This window comes from Amblyomma maculatum, unplaced genomic scaffold (genome assembly GCF_055883805.1).
Source record: "Amblyomma maculatum isolate TAMU_Amacu unplaced genomic scaffold, ASM5588380v1 scaffold_58, whole genome shotgun sequence".
NCBI classification, from domain to species: domain Eukaryota; kingdom Metazoa; phylum Arthropoda; class Arachnida; order Ixodida; family Ixodidae; genus Amblyomma; species Amblyomma maculatum.
In genome coordinates, this window is record NW_028146783.1 from 291069 (window position 1) to 314105 (window position 23037).

Here is a 23037-nt window from a genome sequence, read left to right on the forward strand (position 1 = left end):
TAAAGCTAGTGGAAAAAACCGCAAATCGAGGTCCAGGAGAGCAGTCTTGCTGTTTCTTCTTTTAAAATCACAAAAGCGCTCATTCCCACGTTACTGTGATAAATGTAGTAAGCGTGCGTAGGCACCAAATTACTTGCATCCTCGAATAAATGTAGATGTATACCTCGGAATCTCCACTCAGCCACGTTAGGCAGCGGCGCGGTTTCCTTTGGCACATATCGAATCTGGGAGAAACATCTCGATCCGAGAATGGGTCGCGTATTCACGAAAAAGCGGCATTCCATGCTTGATAAAACGTTATTTTTACGACGATCACATTTCTGAGGCCAACTCACCACATAGCTCATTGGCCATGGCAGCCATGCAGACCTCTGCCGCTCAAGGAGGAAAAGCCGGCTTTCCGCGCTGTGGCTGGCGCTTCCGCGGCAGCTTCCGGTGCCGCTGGACTTCGCGCCGTCCGAACGTCAAACGCCTGGCAGCTTCATATCTGTTACGACGAGCATTTTCTCCGACGCAGGGTGTACAGTGCGCGCTGTCGGGCAAAATTCTCCACATGACGACGAGAAAACGCTTCTTGTATCCCGGTCTAATTCGTGTAGGCTCTCTGTCGAGAGTGCGTGCCACTTACCGTTTGTGAGGTTGCATGTTGATTCATCCCACTTCTGGGCGCACGGGGCGCTACAATAATCAACACCGTAAGTGAGCAGGACATGCAGTGTTTAAATGATAATAATTTCACAAGATAGCGTTAAATCCCCTGTCACCGAAAATCAGGCGCTGGTGCCGGCATTGTGAGCAAAAAATCAGGAGCATGGCACTGGTAGGCGGAAGCTGGCAGCTGACATGGTCGTCCACTGACTGGATATAGGGTTGCCTGAAACTAAATCTGGCTGGAGCTGTCAACTCAGGCCTCTCCTTTCCTATGAGGGAGTTGACATCAGCATCAGCCCGCGAGGACACTTGGATTCACATTACCCCTAGGCCTCACAGGCAGACATCATGATATGGCTTGCTAAACGGCTTAACGAGGGGCTTCATATGGGTCCTGCTAGTATCCGTTCTCATGTCTTACCCATAAAGAAGGAGCTTAAGTGTCCCCGAAACGTTTTACTAGCAACGCATTGCTCTTCATTTTTTGCAAGTTTGCAGGGAATCACTTTCGCTCGTGATTAGATATTTGGTGTCATCCAATTTAATTAGATTTGTATTACTGTATCGTTTCTTCATTGCTTCATTTCGTCATCGTGGTTCTAATCTACGCAATCGGTCTACCTTTACGTTATCTGGTAGACGCTGTCGCCTGTTTACTAGTGCAATACTGCAGTTCATGTTACATTTACGCTTTCTTTTGTACACATCTCCTTTACTGATTACTGTTAGAATGACGTATTGGCTACAGTTGCGATGGCTCAGTAATTAGTGCTTGCTACTGATTGGATTCTTGACGCTGTTCATAACAAAATCTTGTGCCTCCTTTTCATCATACTACATATTGAAGAATGTTAAGGTGCAGCATATTTTTCTTTCAGTTATATTTTTTGTTACTTTATTTAGTGATTCTTCTGATTCTTCTCGCATGAAAGCACGAAAAGTTTTGCTCAGAACAGACATATTTTAAACTCAGGTTTTGCATTTCATTCCTGACAAGTGTAGTATCGTGCACAAAAATGCCTTCAAAGCTCATAACATAAAGGTGACAGTTTTCTGAATTGAGTGTTCTGTCGAGTGTCCTTTCCACTACAATTCGCCAAACATTTGAAATTTTCTTTACATATTCACCATAGCTCCACTATCAATTATTTCAATAAAGCTAAGATTTTTTGACATTCTAAATGTTATGTGTATGTCTTCAAGCATCAAGCAGCACGAGAGTTGCTTACGAATCTCGGTCTTGGAAATGCAAGTGCCACTCGAAGGACATGCATTGCGCGAACATCTCGACGCTAATGGTCGGGGAAATAAAAAAGCTGTGATCGAGGATAATGGAGTCAGACTTCAGTCGTACAAATTATTTATGTTGCTCACTCAGGTTAACAGTCAACACGCATCGTCTGCGGCTGTTTTGGTTCTTTAATGACCACATATCTTATGAAATACAAGGGTCAAACAAGTCACAACTGATGATCATGTCCATGTTTTCTCATACAGCTGAATGCTCGAATACAGCAAACCCTCTTCTTCCTTTCGTTCTACCTGAATACTTAGGAAAAACTCATTCTCCTTACAAAACAACATCTATAATAGTTTTTTGAAAAGAGTTCGGCTTTACAAATTTCAGGACAATCAGAAATGCCGAGAAAAATGCAAGTATATGGAATTAATGATCACTGCGTCTTATCATGATGTTCAAGATAGAGTGTTCAAGTATCTGAAAACCAGTGGTATTGACAATGATAACTCCAAAAATAGCTCTTCTTTTTGGTAACCCGATTAAGGCTGCTTTTAAATATCCCCCCCCCCCCCCCCCCCCAGTTGATGTGCAAGCTTCTGTATCGTAATGTCAAGCATTGATCTTGCATGACAAACACAATTACAAGAGCCCTCTAAACTAAAAGAGGTCCCACACAACGCCGAAAGTACCAATTCAATGAGCGCCCTATTTATTCGAGCTTATCACCCAGTTAAGGCACTATAATGGAGCAACCTTCTCTATGAGCGAAGTTGGTTTCTTTACACGTGATTGCACTGAAAAACAATCTTATGACTCAGGTTCACCTTCACTGCTTGAATAGTGCGGTAAATTTGAGCACTCGGTCCCATGTACGCTTGAGCTTTGCCTTTAGCTGCAGAAGGAGGCAGCGTTAGGGTATTCCTGATGTCCCCGAAGCTGCCAATCACCAGACTATTCGATATGTACGTGCTCCCTATGGCGTAGGTGGTCTGCGCGGAGCCTAGCAAAATATTGTGCCGAGGTTGGTTGCCTTGACCAGTGCTGCTATAGCGCCGCCCTCTGTGACATTTTACAGCGTCCTATCTGTTATGTCGATTGCGGACGGTGACGTCCACGCCGGCGGTGACTCGAACGTCGGAACCACTCAAGCCAGTGACGGCCACCTATGAGCAGCGCTCTAAGAACTACGCCATCACACACTCACGCACCACCAAAGCAACGCTCACAGAAGTGAAATTCATCCCCGTAGCCTTGTTTGTTGCGTCAAGGAATGTACAAAGCGGGTAATACTAAAACTGGACACTGGCACCAACACTTAAACATTGGCAACCAGGTCGCTTTCAGCAGAGAATGCCGAGTTACCTGTAGCAATACGGAGGCAGAAGCATCAACTTACTCCATAATTACTAATTGGGTGTTTCTTTGTAGAGCAGAAGGAAAATAACGCGCATCAGAAGCAGAGTTTTGCGCCAGAGCTTCAAGATATAGGACGCAGGACGACTGACGCAAAACGCAGTCTGGTGACAAGAAATACTGGCACAGCGTTTCGGGTCATTAGTCCTGTGCAAACGAGCACGCCCGCTCTTATAAGGCGAAAGCCGTTCATTACTTATGGGCTACAGAAATGCTCCAAGGAAATGTTCGCATAAAGTGAAAACAATCTATCGCCGCAGAGAATCAAACCACAATCTCTCCAATACCTAGCCGAGCGCTAAACACTACACCACTACACTACACTACACTACACTACACTACACTACACTACACTACACTACACTACACTACACCATCAGCCTTTGGGCACACTGGTACGAGAAATGACACCCCGTACGGGCGGCCAGACATGTCAGTACTCCGGAAACTACCAGCGTTCAATCTCCTCGCGCCTTGACCACCGACATCGTTTCATGGTGACCGTTTCGAGGATGTCGAAGGCTGCTTGGCTAGTTGTGCCGTGTGGCCGCATTCAGTCAATGGAATGACAAACGAAAGATCATGAACGTGTATTTCGCATTGCAAGACTCGGGAAGATATTGTTCGAAAACCATGAGGCGCCTGTTCTAACTAGACACCTCGTTTCCGTGAGTTGCTAAGCCTAAGCCACATTAAGCCACACATTATGTCTTCTAACGGCATCCTACGCCGGCCTGACTCCGAGTCGCCTACGTACCGACCAGCTGGCGGACTCCCTGATTGCTAGTGCACCCTGTCGAGCAGTAGCATAATTGGCGCCCTGCTATCAGTGAAGAGGACTTGTGGCGCATGCCAACAACACAACCGCTTTGCTATCACTGTGGGGAGCCCGGTCATATTCTTGGCAATTATTCGTACCGCAGGAAGAGTTTGAGTTTGAGAGTTACCACGGGACGTTCCTCGGCTCGCAATAATGAGTGGCCGCATGACATCGAGGATTACGTGGCTGATTACGAGGTAGCCCTGACGCCGCAGCAACGGAAATTACGATTATTTTCATTACCTACATATTTGATCCATGGCCCCTTTTTCCAAGCATTTCACGCCAGAAGAGCCGAGAACCAGAACGGGGGAAATCGTGAACCTGTCGGAGCTAAGACGAGAAATAACCAGCTCCGACAGCGTTCGGGTCCGAACTGCTTCTTTTGTTGCGCCGCTCGAGTTAAGGCGGCTAGTGCCATTCTTTTTCTTTGTCCGGCGCCGTGTCGTGGCTTGCGAAAAAGGCGCGGTGCGAGGGGGCTACAGGGCTCCCTCCGGTCGTGGGGAAGCCACGGGATCTGCCCATGCAACGGACAAGCTTGGTGGCAGAGTCGGCAGAGTCGAAGCGAGAGTGAGTGGAGGGGTCACGGTTTGAGGAGTGGCAATATAGGCAGGTTTCAGCCGGTCAGCAGACACATCTTCACGACCATATGTCTAGGGTGAATGTCTTCGTCGCACCCTGGAACACGCGGAACGGTCTGTCGTAGGCCAGTGTTAGGGGAGGACGGATGAGGTCACAGCGAACGAAACCATGGCTGCAAGAGTCCAAATCCTGGCTCATAAACACGGATTGAGGGTGACGATTAGCAGGGATGACCGGGGAGAAGTGTCGAAATGTGTTCCGGAGGTCCCGCAGGTAAGATGAAGCATCATGGATGAGCGAATGGGAAAAAAGTACAAGGGGTCAACGCTGCGGAACCAAATACTGAGCAAAAACATTAGGTGTGGGTGACTGAGTGCTCTCTTTTTCTTCTTCCTCAGGTCGCATGTAAATCCCCGCTTTAACCAAGCCATATGAACGTGCCTTAGTGACCTATAGGGCTAACGTGAATGCCAGTATCCTAGCAGGCTGATTCTGACATAACCATCCCATCTGAAACGAGAGACCCAAGTTGGCAGCTCCTGCCAGCCAATCTCTCGCTTTTGTGTCCCGTGGGTGTGGCCGCGCCACGCTGAAGGCTCGAAACCTAGAGTAGTATTGCTTTCGGAATAAAGGAGAGAATAATAATAAACTCTGAGATAAAGGACAGTTGGCGACTCTCATTTTCAGTGTAGGTGCTGTGACCTCGTTCGAAGGCAAATGCCAAGGGTTTATGGCCTGTGACGATTGAAAGTCCCCACTCTCAAGTAAGTGGCGGAAATGCTTGATGGCGAGGTAAAACGCATGTTCTCGACCTAAGGTGCTGTATTTAGCCTCTGGTGGCTTTAGCCTTTGTGAGAAAAAACCGAGAGGTTGCCAGCTAGAGACTGGCAGCTGAAGTACTGTGTCGACTGCAATGCTAGATGCATCAGTGACGAGGCGCAGGGGAGTGTCAGGAAGGGTATGTATAAGCATAGTGGCGTCTGTGAGTGCCTTCGCAGCAGCGAATGCAGCTGCAATGTGTCAGGCGACTCAAATTGTGCAGCTGGATCTTTTTGGTAGCGAAACGGTCGGTTAGAGGATTCAAGAAATTGACACACTTGGGAAGAATGCGGCGGTGAATGTTCAGAAGGCTCAATAATTCTCTGAGCTTCTTAAGTGGTGTAGGGGGTGGAAAATCTAACAGCAATTACTTTGCTGTCGAGAGACCGGATACCTTGTGGAATGGCAAGATGGCCTATAAACTCAAATGTAGCGGCGCTGAAAAGGCACTTGTCCGGATTGATAATGAGGTCGTATTCATCAAGATGTTAGAAAAGGGTGCACAGGTGAACTGCGTGCTTATTCTCGGAGGAGATTGCGATGAGGAGATCATTGATGTAGGCGAAAACGAAGTCGAGGCCTCGCGTAACATTTTTTTATTGTTCACGGAAAAGTCTGTGCAGCGTTGCGCAATCCAAGAGGCATCCTCACATACTCAAAGAGGCTGAATGTCGTGGTAATGGCCGTTTTCGGAATATCAGCGGGCTTTACTGTGATTTGATGGTAAGCCTTCACTAAGGCAATCTTATAGAAGATCGTGCAACCAACCAAATGTAATGAGAAGTCCTGTATGTGAGGAAGTGGATAGCGGTCTGGGAAGGTATGAGCACTGAGGGCACGGTAATCTCCACATGGCTTTTAGTCACCCGGCTTTTTCTTTGCACCATGTGAACTGGCAATGCCCAGTTGCTGGAGGAAGGGCGCACATTGCTAAGCTTAAGCTTGCGTTGAAACTCCCTGCGAGCGACAGCGAGGTATTCTCCAGACAGGCGGCGAGGGCGAACAAACACAGGTGATCCAGGTATCACGATGTGGTGGGTAGTCCAATGTTTCACCGGTGATTCTGTAGTGTGCGGCTTCGTGATGTTGGGAATATTGGCATAGATTTTCCCGTACGGCGAAGCAGGGACGAGAGCAATAAGACCAGTCGCCGAAGACGTGGAGTCTACGGCGTTGACGGAGAGTAACGTGCTGAGATCGATGAGGCGATGTGCCTGCATATCGACAGCGAGGTTGAAGAAGCTGAGGAAACCAGCGCCGAGAACAGCTTGCGAGACGTCGGCGATGAAAATTCAACAGAACGTCCGGCGCAATCTGAGGTTAAGTTTAAGAGACTGTCGGCGGTACCTGCGAATAAGGGAGTTATTTATCGCTTGCAGCGGGGAGGTCGATTCGTGGCGAGGGCAGTCTGCCCAAGCCGCTTCTATTACACTGATCTATGCTCCCGTGTCAACGAGAAAGCAAGCGCCAGTGATCTTGTACGAAACATAAAATAGGCGGCATGTCCGTCTACCAGTACCACTTGCCACCGTCAGTGGCTGGTCGCAGCATTTCCCGTTCAGGAGCACGGGTGGGTGCACTTTCCAGCAGCGCTGTCGAAAATACGATGGTACCAGCACACATCCGAGAAGTCTTGCCGCGCTTCGAATGGTTGGAGTTACGGCGAAGGCTACGGTGCCAGGGAGTGGCGGCGGGACTAGAACCTCAGAGGAGAACGGCGTGGCAGGGGCGCGACGTCATCAAGCCGCCTGGCTAAAGCATTCAGTCGCTCTTCTATGCTCACAAGCTGGGTGGCTGTGGTAGCAGTGGAAGGCGGAGCAGTCACGGCGCTGACGCTGGCGTGCCTTCAGTAATCCGCAACACCTTTCTTGAGTCGGCGAGCTTGTCCAGGGTGACATCACCCGCAGCCGGAAGGATGATGACCATGGCCTGGGGAAGTCGTTGGAGAAAGTACTCACGTACTAAAACTGCTGGACCCGAGGGGGTGTCTCGAAGCAGCTGTCGCATGCGACGGCGGGGCTGCGACCGCTGCCGCTAGTGGAAATGCGCCTCAGCCTGGAGGATCCGGGAAAGAGGGCCTTCGGGCCAATATGGTGGCAGGTTGACTGGTTGAAACGCTGCCAACGAATGGCCGTTATGCGGAGCGTCCTGGGGCGGGTCACCGGCGACAGGAGGGGTGGGAAAGCCATCGGAACCCATGTAGGAGGGCGAGGTTGCGTGGTCGATGCCGCAAATATATCGAAGCTAAGACGAGGAATAACCAGCTCCGACAGCTTTCATTTTTGAAAGTTTCTTTACATTGCGCCGCACGCGCTGAGGCGCCTAGTGCCAACCTTACCCTTTTCTAGCGCCGTGCCGTGGCTTGCGCTAAGAGAGCGGCGCAAGGGGCGCTACAGACTCACTGAAAACCGGTGGGTACCCGGCGGCACCGGGAATCGAATCTGGTGCCTCCCGAATGCGAGGCCAAGCTCTCTACCACTAGGCTACTGCTCGGATGCTTTATTGCCCGCAGTCGACCCTCTTCCTCTCGTCAGTTCAGAGGCACGTCCCCTCGCTGGTGAAGGTGACCTCCGGGAGTAAGGTCGCCGCTACTGCTTAGATTCAACAGCTTCCACCTGACGAGTTGACGTGACGACCCGAGCCCCGCTTTAACCAAGCCATATGAGCCTGCGTTCATGGCCTAGAGGCAACGTGAACACAAGGGTCCTGGAAGGCTGATTCTGTTATCACGTTCCCATATCTAAGGATAGTCCCGAGTCGGCAGCTCCAATGTTAGGTAGCCCTAGGTCATGTCATCCGCCGGCTATCGACCGCTGGCGTCATGCTCATGATGTTTCACTCACAAGGTCAACGCTGGCAGCCGATTCCATGTTTTCAGTGAATAGGTTCGTTAAGGTTGCCGCGTTAACAAATTACAAGGAGTATCATCATGTACTGAAAAAAAAAAGTAGCCGCTTTTCGTTGTGCCTACATCAAAGCGCGGAAGCCGGGGCCGGGATTGAACCCATGCAGTTGAGAACAGAACTTTAGTACTGGAAACACTAAATTACGGCGTCGAAGCATTTGTGTGAATTTACAAGGTAATTAGGCCCATAGTGTTTAGAAAATGACGCATTACTTGTGATGCAATATGCAATCGTCTTCCGGCATGTTTCCTACATGGTTGCAGCTGGACCTGAGAGTTACCAAATTTGTGTTAAACCGTCCTTTGTGCAGAAAATTCGGCATCGGTATTCTGAGTTACCTATCACGGGCGTGGTTGCGGCAGGTGACAGCGGATACGGCAAGTACTAATTCGTCATAGGATTGTGCGACGTCATGTGACCACGAGACTTGTCCGATGTGACAAGAGCTGCGAACTCAGGCTTCTCAACCTTAACAACCCGGTAATCGAACCTGAAGATTGGGACATGTTACTCCTCGTCCACAAAGGCTTCTTCAAATGGGGTGTACGTCTTGTGGTCTTACATGCAGTGCGGTAGGTTACAACTGTATGCTAAAAAGTATGCACGTGATAATAAAGCGACTAGTGATTAAGCTAGTTGCAAGCGAATGTGCTCAAACGAAGATATTCAAGGGTAGCTGTGGTAAGGAGCTGTTAACGTTTCCACATCCTGCCCTTAAAGGCGGAGTCTAAGTGTCCCCCATAGCGTTTTGTTCCTTTTAGCTGCGGAACATAATTTATGTAGATAGAGAATGTATACAAGTTGCTAACCAAGTTCATTCTCAGTGTAATGAGTTTTCCTTGTGCTTATATATTATGTGTCTTGGTAATGAAGACTCGATGTTTTATATATTATTGCGCAAGCAATTTCGCAGTTTACACGGCGCGTTATGATGATGCTAATAGCTCGGCTGCGATTCAAGTTGTCCTGTCCTGTTGTGTTAAAGGCTTAAGTATTTCCGGCTCCTCAGTGTGTATGTATAGTTCTATAGCCTGCGGCAGGCCAAACATTCTGAAGCAGTTATTATGTGAAAATAATTGCACGTGGCATTTTTTTTTCAGTAGCGTCAGCGGCTTTAAAATTGCGGATTAACTTTCATGTTGAAGAGAAGGCAGACATATCAATCAAGCGATCAATTTTACTAACCGGTATAAAGCACTGCTACGAGTGAAATGAGAAATATTGCTTCACGTTTCTTTTCCAGTTAAACCTGTTTCAGTTTCTAGGGGTTAACGTCTATTGATGTACATGCACTCATATATCACTGTATGAGAGTGCCTTGATTCAGGACTGCCCGAATACGGGGTCATCGTAGACGAGGTGATCGAACCCATCTCCGGGATCAGCAGTCAAGCGTTTGAACCAATATTGGGTTGTTTGTAAGAGACTATTTCCTCAGGCGTGAGAAGCAATGAATGTCACCGTAGTCGAGGGCTTTGAATATTTTGAGTACCGTAAGATCAACATTAGCTTAGAGTCATAACCGTGTAGCTCTCTTCACAAATAAAAATATAATGTGCGATTACTGGCATGATTGTGTGGCAATCTCGTTCGTTCAAATTTTCCAATGAATATTTTGAGTAAGATGAAAGTTTTTAAATCTTCAAACAGGCTGGTATGGTCAGACGACCTTTCAATAAATTTCGCAAAGCATTTTTGTCAGATTTTCGCTCATGATTACATTGGTGCATAATCACCCTGTTTCCTAAATCGCTGTCATGATTAGTTTCCTCCACAGAATAACTATACGTACGGTAATGCAACCGTAGGCAGACGTATTTTGAATAATACTTCAATCGTCTTAATTGTCGCCGCTGGAGCTTTGTGACCCAAATAGCGTTGTGCAGCATATGGAATTCATCATGCGGCCATTACATCTGATCTGACTACAGGATAATGCCTTAGCTTTTTTATGTTGAAATCCATTTCACTTAATAATAAAATTTCCCGGCGGATATAACGCACCACATTTTGTCGGCCCCATAGAGGCCGCACGGTCAACTAAACATTGCCGGCTTCTGCTCTTTGGCTTTTGAGATGACTATTTCACTCAACTTGGTTCAATTTGTCTTCTGGGTCCTCCCATTCCTGTAAGTAAGCAATTAGAAGGTTGAAGTAAAGCCTCATGGTTGCTGTTCGAATTGTATGAGTGGCTGTTGGCTTCGATACTTGGCCAAAGAGGAAGCGTAGCTTGCATGAACAGTGTTACGTACCCCATGAAATGCTATTTAATAATACTAGAAAATGCGTATGAGCAAACGGCATGCCATCAAAGATCTCCGGCAAGCAAAAAATTTAACCAAGCTTCTCTAACATCGAACATATGCTGAACGAAAATAATGCTCATCCTTTCCCCTCTCAACTCAACCCACGCGGGCGCACAAGAAAAAATGAAATCTACTGACGACGGTGCTCTACCACGGCCCGTCACGCCCTCGTAACTTAAGAGCATCCAACTAGCGGGAGTGCCCAGCATGATCGAATGACGTCATGGGGGAGGCTTGCACTCGATGTGTCGCCGAAATTGGTTGCAGATGATCGCTAAGAGCACTTTAAATGTTAGTTAAATTGAACATGACAGGAATACTTACAGTGACTACCTCTATGGATTTATTGCGTTGGATCGTTACCGCAAGTAGCGTTGCGGTGGCCCTTAACGAAAGAACGAAAAATAAACGCTTTTTCCGTACAGTGAGAGGGCACAAAACATTTTAGACGCGTTGCTGCTACTTTAGTCGGAATTTTGTGCGTACCTATAAAAATAGAAGTTTTCTTTTTGTAATCCGGAGAAATGGGAAAATGGGTTCATTAGATCGAGGAGTCACGTCACGTTTTAGCTGTCCTGACATTCGGTACGTTTAGTCGTGGCCTTGTCTAGCGTTATGAACAGTGATTTACTGTTGGTCTCTCACCTCTGCTTCCTACGAACGGAGGAGTGAAAGCGATGTCACACGGCTTCCAAGAATGAAACACGAGATGGCTGAAGCTTTATATTATGGAATAAATGGCCCATTCCTTTGCAACTAATCAGTGTTGCACATAATACGCTCAATTATTACCTTCATTCAAAGTAAGCCAAAGAAGCTTTGAAGGGAAGCCTCACTCCGCTAGACATCGTTTCGGCAAGTGGACACTTCTTCAGCTGATACCCAGGATGGAGACGTCCAATAGTCAAAAGGCTATGGAGAGGGCTGATGCTCTCTCTTAATCCTTGTTCGGTTTCCTCATACTTTTTGTGCCAATCTTCTACACCCTATTTTACAATGAATTATTATTAGGAGTCATATTTCAAACCTCGGGTTTCAACGCGTGATGCTGGCCTTCTGCAGGATGAAGTCACCAGTGGTTAACATCTCGACATTACTGAGACACAATAGTAGTCACGCTGGGTGTTCATAGAGACAGTAGTGAGGTTTTGAAATAAGCTTGTCGAGCGTATTATTGAAGTGACTGTGATCAACTATGAACGTAAAGGTCCCTCTCGCTGCAGCGTGATGAATATTCAATCGAGGAGTATTGAACGGAAACTCAGCAGCTAGAAATTATACGTAGTCCTACCTACGAGGGAAACGTCACATGTTGCACCACTTTTCACAGTTGTTTTTCAGTCTAGCCCTGGCTGAAGTTGCGACTGGCGTGGACTCAAGTCATTTGCATCCTTGATATCTCAGAATATGAGAAGTAGGTTCAGGTAGCAGTTAAAATATTTTATCCCCAATGCTTTCTCGTGGGTGCTTGCAAATAGATGATGGGTCCTTACTGAGTTATACAGATAAAACATCAACAAGAAACACTGTGCGTGCATGAAGCCTGCTTCGATCCAGCTAGCGCTGTCGAGCAGGTGCAACGGCCGGAATATTAAATATCTATGAGTTCACTCGCCTATTCTTTGTCGTATTGAGTACAAAAGAACACAAAGAACTTGTACATTTACACCTGGAGATAACCTACGACGCGCTCCAAACATTGCTTGGTTGAAAATGCTTTCCTGCTAAAGGACATGTGGTGCTTATCAGAATCATCAAGTATCTCAGCCAATGAAGCGTTGAAAGGTAAAGTGGACACTCAGATGCTGATGCGACCTGTCTTTTAAGACTTCGTAGCTATCGACTGCCTGAACAAGGCAACCACACCGTAAAGGAAAGAGAGTGCCTTTGAATCCAAGAAAGGTGTCAGCAAATTTTTTTTCATGCACTTAATCTTATTTCAGCAGTTACCTTGAAGAGAATTTACCGGTATTTTGTATAAAAACACGCGTTCGCGCCAATGATGGGAACCAAATCAACGGACTCTGAGCACACTGTGCGAAGTTCCAACTGCTGGAATGACTACCCTTTATTATTTTTGCGTGCTGACGGTACTCATGGGTTTGAATATGAGCCTCGTGCTTAGCATACATATCCACTGCCATTCGTCTATAAGAGCTGCAGATCGGCTCTAAGCAGCAGCGACTATACGTTCTTAATGTAAAGTGTATTAGGCCCCTGTTACCTTACTTGCCTTGTCAGATGGAGGGGAGGGTGCACTGGGTGCAGCCCTCCTGTGAGGGTACATACCTCGATCAACAACCATCATCATCCTACGGCAACCCCGGGAACCTCCCCCCCCCCCCCCCCCACACACACACACACCACAGGGGTGGGGAGGTTTTTGTTTCGGGGAGCGGGCGTTATCCCAGCCAAGAGGCTCATGCAATCTGGATTCGCTCCGCCGGGAGGGGTCCGCAGTGCCAATGCACCGCCCCCGCATCGCCCCGGCGGATCGAAGCCTGACGCGAGCAAGACTCCTAATAGGAGACCTCTATTCTTCGATTCTTTTCCCTGAATATAATCATTGTGTGTCCCCATTCTTCATAAAACTTCTTTGCGCCAAGGTGCCGTACTTCTCGCTGAAGGTGGAACCAAAGCTCCTTTGTGATCTTATTCTTCACTTCGAGGAGACACGGCATCTTGGGGCTGAAGGCAGCGCGGCATCTCGCTGCCCATATTTGGTAGTTGATTTCTGCGACTGCCAAGACGAATTGTTTCCGTGCTTCACTTGGCAGCGCATTGAGGTACCTCACCGTGCAGTACGGGATGCCTGGAAGATTGAACAAATCTCTCAGTCGATCGAGGAGCCCAGTTGGCAGGGTGCAACCATAAAAAATGTGCTCTGCGGTCTCTTGCACTCCACAGAATGGACAGGTGTAGATTTAGCCCGATAATCTTGACACGAATGCTCGTCGGCGGATTGGAAGTTACCCTCGTGCAAATCGCCGCATCAACGACGCGCGACGCGCATCGAGGAAATGAGCAGTGATGAAACTCCACATGGCGTGCTCGGCGGGCATTAGTTCTTTCGATAGGTGTTTCGGAAGTGCTGGTGTCAGTACGTCAAGTGGACTGGCAAGCGACGAGTTTGCGCAGCTACAGTATTGTTTACTGCTGTTAGCGTGTGCCATATGCTAGTGTTGGAAACTCTGAAAGCATGGTAGCATGAAACACATTTCTGCATGGTGGTTCGCTTTGTGCTGCATCGAGTGAAAGCTACATAAACCGGCTTTATTTCCTGATCAGAAGCTAATGTGGAGTTCTTCATTTCACGTAAGCCCGTTTTGTTGCCCCAGATAACCAAGCCCTCTTTTTATATGCAGAGTGACCTCACGTGATCTCGTATGTGCGGAAGAATCAAGTTTGTCGAACGAAGGTTAGTAGGCATGGAGCACTTGTTCCTACTGTCACTTGCTTGCGCATAGGCAAAAAATATCGCGCCTCGGTCTCGTTATCGAAACAGTATTTTGGAATACGATTTCCAATTATGTGAAACAAAACGAAGGCCAGTGAAGCGTTTTAGAAACGTTATAAAAGAAGAATACCAGGGTAACATCGAGATATATAATTCGATAAATTTGTGTCGAAGAACAAACGTGAGTTAATTATGTCCGAGCCAATTTTGCATTTGTTTTTCAGACAAGAAATGAAACTTATAATTGTGCTATGAAAAGTCAGGCTTAGTAGAGCTCATAAAAAGCCAATGATCTATCTTTTGTTAGAACTGCTGATAATTAGACTTGCTGTATCAGAACGAGAGGGAACGGGTCGTAATATGAGGTATGGAACAATACGTACTATTCTGCTACTTTTTGAAATCATTTGCTCTTAAGGACATCTTTAATTGCACGTTAAAGATCTCCAGGTGGTTGACATTTTAGAAGCCCACCACAATGGCGTCCCTCATTGAGTTGTAAAACAAAACAAAACAAACCAAAACAAAATGAAATAAGAAAACCGTTCAAAAACTTCACATTGTGACCCACGAGAGTATTGACGCAGATAAAATAAACGGATGCTCAGTTGTCACGCACCGATATTTTCCTCCCGATGCAGATATGGCAATTTCAGCAGTATTGGACTACTAATAATTGTTGCTGCTGCGCAGTACAGGCGTTGGCACGAACAGGTTAGCTTTTGTTGGTTGCCACTTGAATAAAGTGGGGCAGATGCATGAGATCTAAATCATCTGCTCTCTTCGCGCTTCACAATGAGGAATCATTTGCATAATTTTTGTGCTTGCGTCGTTCTCCACTGTGGAACGCAGTGATTTATACGTTTATACATTTCATTAAATACCTCCTTGAAAGGTAGTATTTGCTGAGAAACTGAGGCCTTAGAATGAGGCTTTAATTATTTTCCCAGTTTGGAATTGTCCTCTGCTATTAAAATTCATTATCTGCCATATCTCATGAAAAGACTTTTGGTGAAACCAAATTTATGAAAAAAAAAAAAAACATTAAACAGCGGTTGAACTTGGTTGAGCACGGACATATTTCAGAAGCGATATTTAGCACGCGTTTAACTAAGTATTTTACATATTGAGCTCACCTCAGGCACGTCTTGCCATGCTTGCCATCTATTTAATTTGTACTATAGACTTTTATTAGGACAACTGAGGCCTAATTGACATCGTTAGTTTAACACTGTATGACGCTGTAAGGTGATAAAGACGACGACATCCAAAGCGGAGCAATGCACAATCAAACCCACTGCCGCGAGTTTTCTTAGAACGGCTTCTGAAGGGGGTTTGGGATCAAACCCAACGAAAGTCAATAACTCGGACGCACACGAAGGGAGCGAGCAGCCACAGCTATCAAGAAAAGCAGAGGAAATTCTTTGACATTGATAAATGTGAACTAATAAGGTAATGCTGAAGATGTGGGACCAGAACCGCAGAAAAGAATCACATGCGCTTATCGGAATGGACCCATGACCGTGAATTTAAATCAAAGGAGAGAGCGAAGCCTCAGGAGGCCAAAGCTTCTACAAAGGGACTTATCGGGGTGGTCCCGGTGTCGAAATATCGATAGGCATATGGTGCGCTTTAGGTAGTCAGCCATCGCATTAAGCTTCGTGGGTTTGTACTGACCATGCCACTCAAGTGTGTTCGAAAGGTGCGAAACCGAAACATTGTTGACCTAATAAATATATTACATTCTTTAAACATCACAGGTACTACATTAAGGCGTGCTGTGTCTTCTAGAATAATGTAGAACGATGATTGAAACCTTGCAAATTTGCCGTTTGCAGATTCACTTCTTGTAAGCTCCCGAGCAGATCGAGCACCTACGCCGCCTGGCTCGCAACCGCGTCTCAGGAGGAGACCAATTGTCTCGGGCGACAGAGCTCCACTTGTTATGGGGAACATGCATGGTCCAGTGTTTCACCTACCTACGCCAACTGGGTCCCAGCCTCGTCATCCTTAGCAGCCTACTCCTAGTGGACCATTGCCTGTAGGCCCCCAGCGTCGTGGTCAGCCACATATTCCGCCGAGAGACGTTAGTCCACCACATCAACATAGGCCGATGAAATGAATTCATAGAATTATTATAACGCAAGGACTCCACGTCTCACGGCTGCATATCCTGCGGATTAATAAATTAAACCTACAACCAAGAAAAACATACTAATTTATGGTGTTGCGGTTCTATTTTGTATTCAATTTAGCTTCGACTTTTCGATGGCTGTAATGTGAAAAAGTAGCCGCAATAGCCGTATTCGTTCTGACACCTCACCCCCCCCCCCTCCCTTGCATCAACACAACGTTAATGGTTCCACACAGTCTTTGGCTTTTATTACTGCCTTACACATGATAGTCTCAAAAGGCAGTTAATGAAATTTATGGAACACGTCGACTTCGATTTAATTCCCACTGTGTATTTAGCATCGCAAATGCGTTCGCATAACGTCGATTGTTTTCGTCACGAGGTTCCTTAATACCTCTCGTATTCTAAGCGCCATTATACTATCTGCTCCATGGGCTTCTGGGTCATAAAGCAATTCGCACTTTAAAAAGGTGCTCTGTATTTTTCTCCCAGCTGTAGGGCATGTGTTGAATCGCTACCACTTCACTTGAAGTGAGAAAAGGTTGAAAAAAAAATTGTACTTGTTTAATAAAGGATTCGAAGTGTCTCAGTTCTATCTACAGCTTCGTTACGTGGGCCAGACGAAAAACATATGGCCTGGAAAATTGTGAAAACATATTGACTTATCTCAGTATGGCTGAGCTCGTGATAGTTTTCTGTAGTTTCCTGTGAATAAGCAGCGCGGAGCAACAGCTACAGTGCTCACGGTGGGACGAGAAAGGATGACTGGATGGTACGAGCGCTGAACTTTTTTAAAAAAGGTCGTCTTTTGCTTTGATGAACAACTACTTATGACTAGTTAAATCCGCCATTCTTTTGCAATGCTTGGTGCACAGACGAATGAAGGGAAGCAAGTGAGCGAACGAGTGTATGTATAAGCAGACGCATCTGCCGCAACATGCAGGGATGTCACACAGAGCAAAACTTATAGGATGATATAATGCTTGATATAAATTATACTTTGCAAATTTCTAGAAAACGTGCTAATAGGCACGCGGAACCCACATTCACACACAATGTGGACAGGGCCACTAATTGAGATGACAATTGCCGCCGTCTCAGATGCTTATAGGATAAAATATAACAGTGAGTTTTTGTACATAGATGTATTCTCATTTTGAGACTGCTGCTCATGCTAGCATCCATCTAGAGCATCCAAATTCCGAGATATTCGCCACGAAAGTTTCAAGTTTTCAGCTCGATCTTGGCCTCAAGAATGGCGATAAAGTTCTAGCCTCGAACCAAAAGCGAAACAAAACGCCATGCACTAGGGAATATAGATCGGATGAAGCCAACTTCGTTAATTCGGCTACCATGTTTGTTGTTCCGGACTTCGAGGGTTAAAATTTGAGCGATAATTTTTAGGGTCAAATTCCCTTATAAACCGGGTTATTCAATGTTATTCAGCTAAAATGAAAATACGTTTGGTGTTTACGGGTTATTTTTGCTTGTAGTATTTGAAATTATCTAGGTGATAAAAGCACGAAAAAAAGTTTGTGCCAGACACAAAGTGCTAGATTATTTTTATATGCTCATTGTTCTCCTTAAACAAGAGTTAGTGGGCTGTTGGCGTCCCGAGCTGTGCATTGGATAGGATATTTCTTTTCCATCCCCATGCCTTATAATTGTTTGGTTGTACATATCTTCCCTCCCTGCCCACAAGTCACGCAGCGCTAGTTGCAGGACCATGATTGAGGGCCACCTCCTAACTGTGAGGAGTGTGTCACTATCACCATCATCATCACTGCTACCAGCGGCACTAAGTCCACTGCAGGGCGAAGACTTCTCCGATATTACTCCAAGTAATCCGGTCCTGTGTTAGCTGCATCGACTTGACCCCTGCGAACACCTTAAGCTTATCCGCCCATCTCACTTTCGGCCGCCCATCGCTATGCTTTCCTTCCCTTTATATCCAATTTGTTACCCTTAACGATAATCGGGGATTCTCCCTTTACACTACATGCCCATGCCCATTTCTTCTAATTAATTTTTTCTAGAATGCATTGACTCAAGGTATTGCTCTGATTCACTCTGCACGCTTCCTCTATTTTAACGTGCATAGTGTAGCTCTCGGTTTAGTTTTGACATGCTTTTAAGTGGTAGTGAGAAATCATGCTTTATGCAGATCAGTCAGTGTTGCTTTACTAGTTGTAAGGGATTTTATGTTTTTGAGGAATAGCATGATAAGGTGCCCCAGATGGCTGGAGGTACGCAGATGTAAAGCCATTCTTTAAACAATCCTACAAGCATGTTTGCGTTGCATAAGGGCCACTTTTCTAATCTGGCATCCAAGTGTCTTAAGAAAACTCTATTGCGATCTGAACCTTTTCATTAGTGGCGCAAAAGTTGATAGCACCTGACTAATCGGCAGGCACTCAAAGGAAAAGTTTGGAGTTACACAAAATTGTTAGGACAAGAGCTCGCAAAATTATGCTTTCGCACTGACAAGTACCAGTATATTAGCCGTCTATCACGACGATGTTGAAATAACCATAATCGTTTCTTGGTTACTTTCACGCCCTTGCCAAGACAAAAGCTCCCATGAGAGTAGCAAATCTGTGTCTCAGATAGTAACTTAAAGCTTTGAAGAGCGCCGACTTTCCAGCTTGCTTTGAAATTATTTTGATTGAAAGACATGTAAATTCAAAAGGAGTGATTGCTTGAACAAAAATTCAGGGGAAGGAGCATAGATATGGTGGAAGTTTCGCGGACGAATAATGGTAGGTCTTCGCATAGAGGGATACGTGGAGTCACACGCCACTTCGTCGCTTAAGGTATATCCAACGGGACGTCACGTCGGCGCTGTGCTTGTCGACGCGCAAACTTCGTGGGAAAAAATGTATGTATCATGGGTTAGGAGCTGATGACTGGGCGCTCTGTTGGATGGGCGCGTTGCCTGAGTCCCAGGGCACTCCATTCGGTTTGTTTGTCCTTCTGCGCCGATATTACGTAATGATGGCCCCTCAAATCCGCTGTCGCTTCCTCCATCACAAGGTTACTGACCTACTCATAGAGCGCCGCCAGCTCTCCACGTATGAGTCTCGGGGTGCAAGGCATAACTTAAGAGCCATCGCACCATGCGTCGGTTTTTACCACCGTGCTCTTTGTGTGTGGCGCAAAACGAAAGCAGCAAAGTTTAAGGAAGGTTCATGCTAGGAATAAACATATTCGTTTAGAAGACTGCAGCTCCTAAAGTGAGAAAATGCAGCCAATCGAAAGGTGCTGCAGGCTTTACTGTAAGTTGGGGAGGATGTGAAGGCCGCCAAGGGTGGTAGGATTGTTGTACATAAAACCGTGCCGTGGGGGCAAAACTATGCAGTGGTTGTAAAGAACACTACACGTGCATTGAGCGACATGGGTCCAACCACGGTAGCTGGACACTCGGACTCTCGTGCTCGGACTCGTGGGGTTGCAATGTAGCAGTCGCCTCCAAATAACAGACGCTCCCGCGAAGTATGAGGCGATATATGAATTGACTCGACCTGGGCCGCAAAAGTCAAAGCAAGTACCAATGGCGGTTAGTTGGTTGAACATTGCAAGAAATGTGCTCGCAACGCAATACAGAGACACACAAGAGAGCAGGAAACACGTACTCAGGACACACGCGCACTGACAACTATGGTTTGTTCATAACAGATAAAAGAAATCTCGCAAACGCAATGCAGAAGCAGTGCAACTCTCCAGGCACATACACTCCTTCATTAACTGTGCATAGCGTAGCGAAAAAATGTCTTGAAAAATTCTGGAAATCACCGCAGTGTTGGGTTTGATTCACCTCGAAACACTGCGGTGGGCGAGGAGGGCTGAGCGGCATTCGGTAGAAGATTGCATGCCTTGCCTTAAGCGGCCCATACCATTGCCTTACATGGGGTAGCGTTAAGCATTGCTCTAACCTTCAGACAATATAAGTAATTATATATTGGCCGATTGGGTAGTACTCCAGACCCACCCTATACGGCGGCATGACCGCAGAAGTCACAGCATCGCCGACCTGTTAACAAAGGTCGTCCAGCCAACTGAGAAACGTGTGGAGTCAAGGAAACCGGCGGTACCACCGGCCCTGCAGGGTCACGAGAAATGTCTTTCCCATTGGGAAAGTGTTTTCATTCCAGTGCCTTTACAGCTCCTGCCCTTACTGCGCCCATCAATGAGGGGCGCGGCAAACCTGGGCTCCGTCACTCAGCAGCAGCTAGCTGCCTCGCACCTGCTGCCTGCCCTCATCAAAGCCTTGTGTGTTTGGCTCGGTGCAGGTACGCGTGTAACGGGTTAACACAACCATATGAATGTTCAACGCTTGAGAACAAATTGGAATGGTTTTTTGGTGAAAGCAACACTGCGCTAGGCTTTCAAGCCGTTGGCGTGGCACCGTGGCACCGCGGCCCCGTGGAAGACGAAGAAGAAGAAGACGAAGAAGAGGAAGAGGAAGAAGAAGAAAACGAAGAAAAAGAAGAACGCTGTGTCATTCGAAGCTAATGCTTTCATTTCACATTCGGTTCAGCAGCGTTGAACCATAACATTTTTTTATTTTCATAGTCCGCACTTCATTTTTTATTTGTGCATGTCGACTTCGCGGATGACGTGTGGTTCACATGAAAACGAATTACGATAGCACACAAAGAAACAGATGAACTGAGCTTTACTTATTTATTTATTTTATCCTCAGACCCGTTAGGCGTACCAGAGGGGATCGGGTATAACATACACGAAAAGAGTCAAAATGCAGCAGATAATAAATAAAAGTAGTACAAGCACACACTTATATAACATCTATAACAGAATTTCGAAAGGCAACAGTATCAGTAATTTCAGCAATATTATAGGGAAGGTGATTCCAGCTGACACAAGTTTTATTTATGAATGAGTCATGAAAACAACTTGTGTGACAAGCAGGGATGCAAACTTTTTGGCGGTGATCAATGCGTGCTGAAATATACGGTGGTCTTTTTTAATAACTTTTCTTTAAGACAAGAATTATGATAAATCTTGTGAAAAGTACAGAAAGAAGCTATTGACCGGCGATGAGAAAGAAGGGGGAGGGAAAGGTTAGCTTTCATGGCAGTAACACTACCAGTGCGATGGTAGTTGGAAAGTATGAAACGACAACCGCGGTTTTGAACAGATTCTAAGTCAGAAATGAGATTCGACCCCGGGGTTCGAGACCGATGCCGTATATTCTAATTTAGAGCGGACCAATGTTTTGTAAAGTAGTAATTTTAATGAACTTGGAGCACATCAAAAATTTCTGCGAATATACCCAAGCATGCGGTTGGCATTATTTAGGATGTAGTCAACATCGGTTTACCAAGAAAGGTTCGAAGAGACGTGAACACCCAGATATTTATAAGACGACACAGTTTCAAGAGAGATGCCATTAAGGGGGTAGCTAGACTGTGTAGTAGGTAGTCGAGAAAGGGGCAAACGCTTGCATTTAGTAGTGTTTAGCTTCATATTCCACAGGCGACACCATTCCATTACCTTGGTAATATCTGACTGAAGAACAGATACGTCGTTATCATTAATTATTTCGCGGTAAATAACACAGTCATTGGCAAAAAGACAAACGGAAGACGATATATTAGTTGGTAAGTCGTTTATATAAATGAGAAAAAGGAGGGGCCCAAGGACGGAACCCTGAGACACACCAGAGAAAACCGGCGAAGCATCAGAATTAACGTTATTGGCTTTTACGAACTGACTTCGGTTAGAAAGGAAAGAATGCAACCATGCCAATAATGTGGAATCGATGGTAAGTTTTTTTAGTTTTAGAAAAAGAAGCTCATGAGAAACCTTGTCAAATGCTTTTGAAAAATCTATAAATATACAATCAGCCTGAGACTCACGATCTAGAATGCAATGGAAGTCATTTGTGAAACATATGAGCTGTGCTTCGCATGAAAAAGATTTGCGGAAACCGTGCTGGGCATTACTCAAAAAGTGATTAGATTCTAAAAAGGCAACAAGATCAGAATAGATGACATGTTCCATGATTTTACGCGGAATGCTTGTGAGCGATATAGGGCGAAGGTTATCAGGGCAATGTTTATCTCCAGACTTGTGCAGTGGAATCACCTTCCAGTCATCGGGAATGCAACCTGTTTCCAAAGACTGTTCAAATATTTTGGTAAGGATGATTGAAGTTTATATCTTTGTATTAACAAGAAATTTGGAAATAATGTTATCGATGCCACAGGAGGAGGAAATCTTAAGGTTTTCAATTATTCTCAGAATACCAGTTGTATCAAAAAGAATTGGATCCATGGGAAAAGCATCAAGAACGTGACTCTCATGATTGGTAGGGGAAATATTGCTAAAAAAAAGCACCAACACAAACACTATTCAGAACACTCGCAACCCCACAAACAAACCAAGCAACATTATTTAGGTGTAAATGCAACACCGTCAGAAGATCGAAGTAATATTTATGAAGTATCTTTCTTGTGGACAGTGTTCCAAAACTGTCTAGGTTTATTAATCAGTAGAGCAGGCAAGGTAGTGTTAAAGGAGGAGTCCTTAGCGTTTTTCCGAGCCAGTTTGTACTCGGCGGCAGCAGAAAGGTAGGCATTCCAACGTTCTTGAGAGGGCGATAATTTGGCAGAGCGAAACAAACGGTTTTCCTTCTTGGATAGCCTTTTTAAAGTGCTATTAAACCATGGAGATTGTTTATTGCACC

At 45.8% G+C, this 23037-nt stretch overlaps 1 long non-coding RNA gene and 1 pseudogene across 1 annotated transcript; one reads left to right on the top strand and one right to left on the bottom strand.

Annotated features, from left to right (window-relative positions):
- Positions 1–6461: 6461 nt before the first annotated feature.
- On the bottom strand, positions 6462–7532 carry LOC146170739 (uncharacterized; annotated as a pseudogene).
- A 2910-nt stretch (positions 7533–10442) lies between these two features.
- On the top strand, positions 10443–16393 carry LOC146170740 (uncharacterized). The gene is made up of 3 exons (XR_014703127.1): positions 10443–10560; positions 14103–14155; positions 16033–16393. It is a non-coding gene; the product is annotated as an uncharacterized LOC146170740 (long non-coding RNA).
- Positions 16394–23037: the final 6644 nt, after the last annotated feature.